The sequence below is a fragment of the Eucalyptus grandis genome, chromosome 11 (genome assembly GCF_016545825.1).
Source record: "Eucalyptus grandis isolate ANBG69807.140 chromosome 11, ASM1654582v1, whole genome shotgun sequence".
In the NCBI taxonomy this organism is placed as follows: domain Eukaryota; kingdom Viridiplantae; phylum Streptophyta; class Magnoliopsida; order Myrtales; family Myrtaceae; genus Eucalyptus; species Eucalyptus grandis.
In genome coordinates, this window is record NC_052622.1 from 48,923,942 (window position 1) to 48,934,124 (window position 10,183).

Genomic DNA, 10,183 nt, shown 5'->3' on the forward strand with positions numbered 1-10,183 from the left:
TTCGGGGTGACCACCTAAAACTAGGTTAATGGATTACTAAGTCTTTAAGCTTAGCTCGGACTCTCCCAAGCCCATACCAATTCGCGACTTAGATTCAAATTTCTTAACATGCAAATTGATTTTATTTAGGAGTCGCCACTAATCAGTTTATGGTAGGTCGATTAGACACCTAAGTAAAATAATTTGAGAATTACTTTACTCCTACGAACCAGAGACTAAGGGTACGGGGACTTGGTTACGTTAGATTTCTCTAACGCCCTTTTGGTACCTTTCTTTTTATTTTGAAAAAATGTTTGGCAAGCAATTTGAATTGATTTTAAACCTATTTCCCTAACATGTGAGGTGTTCATGCAGGTGCGCAAACCACCAATTTAACACCCAAGAAAGCAATTAAATAATGCAGGACTTACCTCCAAAGCTACGAAAGCATCTGCAATGTTAAATTAAAATCCATATCAAGAACCCTAGATATGGTTGCTAATTAACAAGCAATTACTCAATTTTTATTTCCTCTTTTTCAATGAAAATATAGTCCATATGCAATGCAATGCTTCTAATCTAATATGAAATGATATGGCATGACAATATGTCATAAACTATATGAATGAATAAGAATTTTTGTGATTTCTTAATGAACATGCAATAATTAAATATGCAATCTACATTAACCAAAATGACTTAATTCTAATGACGTGCAATGACGTACAAAATTATTTCAACTAAAATGACATGCAACGTGCAATTTAATATGCGAGGTATATGTCACGCGACATTTATTAAATGACATAATCTAATGATGGGCAATTTCTAATTAGAAATGAACCTAACAATAATCACTAAATGACGTGCATTTCATTAACCTAAATCTATATGACATGCAAATGACATTTTTTTATTTTAAAAAAAAATGCAATCTATCCTAGAAATTGCAACTAATTTATCCTAAGACAAATTTTATGAAATTTCAAATGATCTAGCTAGATTAAGATTCTATCTAATTTAAACTAGGGATTAAGTCATATTAAATCCTAATTTAAACTAAGACATTATCTAAATCTAAAATGCCATTTATCTAAAAAACATTATCTAAATTTAAAATGAAACATGCAATTCTAATCTAATATGCACAATGATTTTTTTATGTTTTTCTTTAATCTCGAAATTAAAATTAATACCTAATTAACATGCAATTCAAATAAAAAACTAACAACCTAAATGAATGCACTTTTTTTGGATTTTTTATTTAAAAATTCATAATAAGATTGCAATCCTAATATGCAAGATAACAAAAACAAACCTAGTCCTTATTCAGATTTTTCTTTTTTATTTTCTTATTTAAAAAATTCGAAATCGATTGCGATTTTAACCTAAAACTAAGAATATTCTAAAACATACTTAATCCTAATTTGATTTTATTTTTATTTTTTCTCTTATGAAAATAAAATTGATCCAAACACACGATATCAAATCAAGCAAGACAATATTGATATCCAAAAATTGGCTAACCGTATCTCGCGCATGAGATCGGGTTGACCAATTTTAATTTTAAATCGCAAATCAAATCTCGGGCTTGAGATTGGATTGTCGATTTTTATAAGGGATTGCGAGTCGGATTTCGGGCGCGAAAATCGGACTATCAATCCCTTGCTTGAGGGGGACTTTCATGTTGGAACATCAATCATATATTTAGGAATAATCCCACTAAAGAAAAAAAAAGTAAATAAGTGAGAATAACATTAAAAAATAAAATAAAGTAAATAAAAAAAAAAGAACTACCTAATTGATTCCCTTTCTTTCTTTTTCCCTTTCAAGCTTTCGTTCGTGCGGCTGGTCACCGGCTCCGGTGAGGGCGACGATCGAGGTCTCGCGGGGAAGAAATTCGGCGGCGGTGGCGGAGCTCGGGAAGGGGACTCGGAGCAAGGCGGCAATCGGATCGGCAACGGCAGCAGCCTTGAAGGCGGAGCGAGAGGTAATGCGGGCTGCGGGGGCCGGGAAGGTAGGCGAAGTAGCGGCTCGGACCGGGAGGCGTGGCTCGTCGCGGGCAGCGGCGGCGGCGCTCGGGAAGCAAGGACTCGTGGAGCAAGGGCGCCGGGCGAAGGACTCGGGTGCATGCGATTCTGGTCTGTCGGGTCTTGCTCCGGATGGAGGGGGAACGCTAGGCGTCGGACCGGAGGCGGCGCGGCGGTGGCTTCAAGCGGGCGGCGGGAGTAGAAGCGAACGGAGCAGGAGCAGCGTCGGTGATGCTCAGTGATGGCGAGCGAGAGATCTGCGGTCGCGGGCTTCGGAGGTACGGCGACCGGCTCGAGCTCGGTTCCGGTCGAGAGTCGTGTGTCGTGTGATGGCGGTGACAAGCGGGGGGTGGGGGCGATCGGTGGCGGCGCAACGGTGGCGGAGCGCGGTGGAGGCCGGCATCGCGGTCTTTGCAACGCACGGCCGGCGTGTTGGGATCTCCGCGAAGAAGACGATGCGGGCCCCTTCTCTCTCCCTCTTACGTCACTTGTTGCGGTGCTTTTGTTTTCACGGTTTCTCTCTCTCACTTTTTAACTTTTTCTCCTTTTTTCGATCAAAAGAAAAACCTCTCCCAGCCCCCTTCGTACACTGTTGCTTTTACAGGGGCAGGAGATAAGTTTTAGATTTCCCCTTCAAATCTACATTCGCGATACTTTTTCACCAACTAATCACTATTGATAAAAATTCGAGATCTCGAAATCCAAATCTCGCAAAGATAAATCGCAATATTTTTCACACATGTGCTTTATCCAAAAGATTAATATCCGGGAAAAATTTCAAAATTTTTATTTTTCACGAGATAATTAGAAAACATGGGCTTGGGCCAACCAGCTCGCTTTGTGGGCTTAGTCAACTAATTTGACCCCATTCGCACTTGGTCCAATAAATGAAATGCCAAAATAAATGCAAATATAAATCTATATGCTATAAAATTAACCCCTAATTTCCTATGCAATAAATTAATTAATTAAATCGTCAAAATTTAGGTGTCAACGGTTGCCCCTCTTTGAAGGTGAGCTCGTAGAGGTTGCCTTCAAAAACAAATTTAGACCTAAATTTTGACTATGCACATGCATTGAATGATTTTTGTTGGAAAATGAATTCCATTTTTTTATGCAATTTATATGATGTATGGAAATGCTAATGCAGATGATAAAAGACTTATCTGGAATGACTTACCTTTAAGAAGGGTACAGTGATTCAAGATAGTTGGTATTACATGTCCAGGACTCGTACCATTCTACGGTCGCCCAGAATAGTAACATGACTTTGCAAAGAGACTGCTTCCTAGGACCCGTACCATTCTACGGTCGCCTAGTATGACAGTGTTTGATTGTGTTTAGGTTTTGTCTAGGACCCGTACCATTCTACGGTCGCCTAAACGAGGATTTACCTTCCAAGACCCGTACCATTCTACGGTCGCTTGAATAGGGAAATAGGTTTTGTTTAGGACCCGTACCATTCTACGGTCGCCTTGACGGAAAATTGATTTTTCAAGGACCCGTACCATTCTACGGTCGCCTGTTAGAGCAATAAATGTTGTCTAGGACCCATACCATTCTACGGTCGCCTAGATTGAGGTTTTGCTTGGCTAGGACCCGAACCATTCTTCGGTCGCCCGGCCTTGCGAACAGAGATCAGCGACCGGGACCCGAACCATTCTTCGGTCGCCTTAATCGATTGAATCTAGAGAGAAATTTTTGGGGGACAACTCAATCGAGTGTCGGTATGTTTAAAAGGGAATACCATGCGATGACAAATATTCAAGGTATGGATAGAGATACACTTACACAGTAACATCTCCGATCTTCGGGGATATGTCTCCCTAAAAACATGGTCGTAGGAGAGACAACATGCATTAGTAATCATAAACATGCATCAATTTAATGGAGGTTCATGATAATTTCCATTAATCTTGCATCACCTAATTTCCATTATGAACACATGAGTGTCATGAATGTGTCAAATGAGGGATCATTTGGTGCGAAAGGACTTTTTCTCTCATCCTCATGGCAATTTCATCCTGACCTTTGATGCAGGATTTTATCAATCACTCTATCTCACCATCGTCATGCCAAACAAGGGTCTGAGCAATTTCGCAAGTGGTACGATCTCACCAATCGAGAGGGTCTTTAACAGGGACCGTAATGTGAGCTTGGTCAACGGCTTAACAAATGAGACCCTTTGAGTCGAGGCTATTGAAAAATGAGTGATATTTCACAATCATCTTTGGGGTTTACAAATCAAGAAACATGAGAAATGAAGCAGAAATTATCTTACTCACACTTCTTCAAGCGATACTTTCAAACATATGAACTTTTACGTTAATTCAAGTGCACCAATCTGAAGAGACTTTGTAAGGGACGTAACGTAGGCTAAATTCATGGGTTGAGAAACAAAAAGATGATTAGGCTCAAAAGTGTTTATGGGGTCAAAGTTGGTGATCATCTTGACATTTCCAACAATTTTCCTCCCCATCGTCGAAGATTTTCTTCACATCACAACTCCATTGATTGCAACATCTCAACATTTGAGTTTTTTTTTTTTTGGTACCACCTTGTTGGGGATACGACTCATTCATCAACGGTGCCGGCGCAACGGTGGCGGAGGCGCGGTGGAGGCTGGCATCGCGGTGCTGCAACGCACGGCCGGCGTGTTGGGATCTCCGCGAAGAAGACGATGCGGGCCCCCTTCTCTCTCCCTCTTACGTCACTTGTTGCAGTGCTTTTGTTTTTCACAGGTTTCTCTCTCTCACTTTTTAACTTTTTCTCCTTTTTTCGATCAAAAGAAAAACCTCTCCCAGCCCCCTTCGTACACTGTTGCTTTTACAGGGGCAGGAGATAAGTTTTAGATTTCCCCTTCAAATCTACATTCGCGATACTTTTTCACCAACTAATCACTATTGATAAAAATTCGAGATCTCGAAATCCAAATCTCGCAAAGATAAATCGCAATATTTTTTCACACATGTGCTTTATCCAAAAGATTAATATCCCGGAAAAATTTCAAAATTTTTATTTTTCACGAGATAATTAGAAAACATGGGCTTGGGCCAACCAGCTCGCTTTGTGGGCTTAGTCCAACTAATTTGACCCCATTCGCCTTTGGTCCAATAAATGAAATGCCAAAATAAATGCAAATATAAATCTATATGCTATAAAATTAACCCCTAATTTCCTATGCAATAAATTAATTAATTAAATCGTCAAAATTTAGGTGTCAACAGTTGCCCCTCTTTGAAGGTGAGCTCGTAGAGGTTGCCTTCAAAAACAAATTTAGACCTAAATTTTGACTATGCACATGCATTGAATGATTTTTGTTGGAAAATGAATTCCATTTTTTTTTATGCAATTTATATGATGTATGGAAATGCTAATGCAGATGATAAAAGACTTATCGGAATGACTTACCTTTAAGAAGGGTACAAAGATTCAAGATAGTTGGTATTACATGTCCAGGACTCGTACCATTCTACGGTCGCCCCCAGAATAGTAACATGACTTTGCAAAGAGATGCTTCCTAGGACCCGTACCATTCTACGGTCGCCTAGTATGACAGTGTTTGATTGTGTTTAGGTTTTGTCTAGGACCCGTACCATTCTACGGTCGCCTAAACGAGGATTTACCTTCCAAGACCCGTACCATTCTACGGTCGCTTGAATAGGGAAATAGGTTTTGTTTAGGACCCGTACCATTCTACGGTCGCCTTGACGGAAAATTGATTTTCAAGGACCCGTACCATTCTACGGTCGCCTGTTAGAGCAATAAATGTTGTCTAGGACCCATACCATTCTACGGTCGCCTAGATTGAGGTTTTGCTTGGCTAGGACCCGAACCATTCTTCGGTCGCCCAGCCTTGCGAACAGAGATCAACTGACCAGGACCCGAACCATTCTTCGGTCGCCTTAATCAGATTGAATCTGGAGAGAAATTTTTAGGGGACAACTCAATCGAGTGTCGGTATGTTTAAAAGGGAATACCTGTGCGATGACAAATATTCAAGGTATGGATAGAGATACACTTACCCAGTAACATTTCTGATCATCGAGGATATGTCCTACAAAGTATGGTCGTAGGAGAGGCAACATGCATTTGTAATCACAAACGTGCATTAATTTAATGGAGGTTCATGATGATTTCTATCAATCATGCATCACCTAATTTCCATTATGAACACATGAGTGTCATGAATGTGTCAAATGAGGGATCATTTGGTCTGAAAGGACTTTTTCTCTCATCCTCATGGCAATTTCATCCTGACCTTTGATGCAGGATTTTATCAATCACTCTATCTCACCATCGTCATGCCAAACAAGGGTCTGAGCAATTTCGCAAGTGGTACGATCTCACCAATCTGAGAGGTCTTTAACAGGGACCGTAATGTGAGCTTGGTCAACGGCTTAACAAATGAGACCCTTTGAGTCGAGGCTATTGAAAAATGAGTGATATTTCACAATCATCTTTGGGGTTTACAAATCAAGAAACATGAGAAATGAAGCAGAAATTATCTTACTCACACTTCTTCAAGCGATACTTTCAAACATATGAACTTTACGTTAATTCAAGTGCACCAATCTGAAGAGACTTTGTGAGGGACGTAACGTAGGCTAAGTTCATGGGTTGAGAAACAAAATGATGATTAGGCTCAAAAGGTGTTTAGGGGGTCAAAGTTGGTGATCGTCTTGACATTTCCAACAATTTTCCTCCCCATCGTCGAAGATTTTCTTCACATCACAACTCCATTGATTGCAACATCTCAACATTTGAGTTTTTTTTTTAGTATCACCTTGTTGGGGATACGACTCATTACATCAAGTGTTTGATTTTTCTCTTTTTGGGTATTGGCCTTACTTTTACTGAGACACACTTTGCTTTTTCATGCCCCACTTTTGCACTCTTTTTTTTTTTTTTTTTACAAAGTCTCCATTTTTATCAGCATTGTAAATCATGCTACTTGAGTGGTTTGATTTTTCTTGCCTTGCCCCAGTGTGGGGGATGATCACCAACTAGGTTTAATGTGAAATGAATTCTTTGGCTCAATGGGGCTATGCAATGGATAAAGTGTATAGGATAGAGAAAGAACTGCTCTTCGTCGTCCTAAGGCACTTTAAATTATCGTACAAGCCACACTGTAAAAGCAATACTCGAAGATCGGTGGCCGACGCAACGGTGGCGGAGGCGCGGTGGAGGCTGGCATCGCGGTGCTGCAACGCACGGCCGGCGTGTTGGGATCTCCGCGAAGAAGACGATGCGGGCCCCCTTCTCTCTCCCTCTTACGTCACTTGTTGCAGTGCTTTTGTTTTTCACGGTTTCTCTCTCTCTTTTTAACTTTTTCTCCTTTTTCGATCAAAAGAAAAACCTCTCCCAGCCCCCTTCGTACACTTTATTGCTTTTATAGGGGTAGGAGATAAGTTTTAGATTTCCCCTTCAAATCTACATCCGCGATACTTTTTCACCAACTGATCACTATTGATAAAAATTCAAGATCTCGAAATCCAAATCTCGCAAAGATAAATCGCAATATTTTTTCACACATGTGCTTTATCCAAAAGATTCATATCCCGGAAAAATTTCAAAATTTTTATTTTTCACGAGATAATTAGAAAACATGGGCTTGGGCCAACCAGCTCGCTTTGTGGGCTTAGTCCAACTAATTTGACCCCATTCGCACTGGTCAATAAATAAAATGCCAAAATAAATGCAAATATAAATCTATATGCTATAAAATTAACCCATAATTTCCTATGCAATAAATTAATTAATTAAATCGTCAAAATTTAGGTGTCAACAATGGTTAATGCACAAAGCCATGGAAGATGGGAGCCTTAAAGGAATAACTTTGAACACATATTGCCCTACCCTATCACACTTACTCTTTGCCGATGATGCCATTTTTTTCTTGGATGGGACTATTAGAGAATGTTAGAATCTAGTAGCTGTTTTAAACCAATATTGTTTTGCAACAAGTCAAGCCATAAATTTAAACAAATTCAGAGTATGTTTCAGCAGAGGCTACCTTATGAACTGTAGAGGAACATGGCACAAGAACTCAGAGCACCGATCATAGACAAGACGGGAAAATATCTCAGCATTCCGACTAATTAGGGCCAGTAAAAAAAAGAGATATTTGCCTGGATCCTAGCAAGAGTAAACATGAAGCTAGAGGGCTGGAAGGAGAAGCTACTTTCTAAAGCAGGCAAAGAAATGCTGATAAAAAGTGTACTACAAGCCCTTCCTCAATATGCAATGTTGATCTTTAAAATACCTATCTCAATATGCAAAGCTATTGAACGAAGAATCGCATCTTTTTGGTGGAAACAAAATGATACAAGGAGTGGACTGCATTGGAAAAAGTGGGAGGTCATGAAAACTAGGGAGGATGAAGGGGGGCTTGGATTCAAAGACTTGACAAAATTCAATAAAGTAATGCTCGGCAAACAAGCTTGGAGGTTATCTCAATCCCCTTCAGCTCTATGGAGTAGAATTCTGAAAGGTGTTTACTTCCCAAATGGAGATCTGTGGAAGGCAAGAAAAGGACAACGTCCATCATGGGGTTGGCAAAGCATTTTAGTAGGGAGAGAGGCCATTGAAGCGGAGGTAGAATGGAGGGTGGGTGATGGAAGCAAATATGAATACGAGAGGACAATGGCTTACATCAGGAGTGACAAGCAGCCCGGCAAATAAAGATGACCCTATAATGGTGGCTGAACTTATCAATGAAGAAAGCCGGGAATGGAAAGAAACAGAGGTTTAGAACCTCTTTGAAGACCGTCTAGCCAACGAAATCATTGTCATCCCAATTAGCCCTACCCCTAAGACAAATACTCTAATATGGAAAGGCAACAGATCAGGAATGTACACAGTTAAGAGCAACTATAATAGAGTTTGTGCCCAGACCACAGAAACAAAACTAAACAGAACATCAAGTTCGTTCCAACCTTCTCGAACACTGTGGACTAAGAGCTGGGCTTTAACTATCCCCCCGAAAATGAGAATCTTAATTTGGAACATCTATCAAAATGCTATTCCAACAAGAGAGAACCTATACAGAAGAAAGGTGTTACTTGACCCGATCTGTTCGCTCTGCAATGCCCATCCGAAGACAACCGAACACCTGTTCTTGCTCTACAAATGGACAAAACATATATGGGAAGACCCACGAATCAATTTAAGATGCAACCCCAACACTACTTCCAGGTTTGTTAAGTGGCTGTCAGAGAGATTCGAAGGGAGCAACGACTTACCCGAGAACGAGTTGGTTGGGATGCTGCTCTGGGTTGTATGAAAAACTCGAAACAACTTCATATTTCAAGCTAAACCACCAGATCCGCACTCCATCATTGATCTAGCGCAAGTAAAACAACAAAACTTTAGTAGATGGCAGTAGAAAAAAGGGGGCAAAGAAAACCACAGATTTGAACTCACCAAGAAAATGGACACCACCGGGAAGAGGGGAGATGAAATTAAACGTTGATTGCTCATGGGTGCAAGGAGAATACGTCGGATCGGTAGCTGGAATCCTGCGATATCAAGCCGAACTAGTCGTCGATGGCTTCATGTGAGAAGTTCAAGCTTCATCCTCTATTCAAGCCGAAGCTCTAGCTATTCTGCATGGGTTGGAGTTTCTGAAGAAAAGAAAGGAGTTGCACATGGGAGGAGTTGAAGCTACACAGGTACTAAGTCAAAAAGTGGAGTGCGAGACTGATAGCTTGACCGTGGTGGACAGTATATTGGGCTGGGCTGAAAACCCATGGAATGTGAAGACTATAATAGAGAATTGTCAAGGACTTTTAGCCCAATTAAATTCAACGAAGCTGGTCCATTGTTCTCGGGAAGTCAACAAGGCCGCAGATTGGCTCGCAAAGGCTCACTGGACTAAAACGCTCCCTCAAAATTGGATGTCTTTTCCTCCTTTACCTCTCTCGGAAATTTTATGTTCGGAAACTTATCTATTGTCTTCTTGTAATCCTCGTTGATTATGAATGAAGGAAAGCATCATATTAGACCCCAAAAAAATTACAAAAAAAGTAAGTTCAAGAGATGGGAGCATAATTACCCAGTGATGGAACAAAGAAAAATATGGAATAGGATTGGTAATGTGATCTTTGGTTGTCTTCCTGCAATGGACAATTATAGAGAATATTAGATAATCTCGAAGTCAAATTTCGATTATA

General features: G+C 40.4%; 1 long non-coding RNA gene across 1 annotated transcript; it reads right to left on the reverse strand.

The window, feature by feature from the left end:
• Positions 1-9,074: 9,074 nt before the first annotated feature.
• On the reverse strand, positions 9,075-9,668 carry LOC108955926. Its single transcript, XR_001982121.2, has 3 exons — positions 9,435-9,668; positions 9,254-9,354; positions 9,075-9,134 (listed from the first exon to the last, which is right to left on the reverse strand). It is a non-coding gene; the product is annotated as an uncharacterized LOC108955926 (long non-coding RNA).
• Between the last annotated feature and the right edge of the window lie 515 nt (positions 9,669-10,183).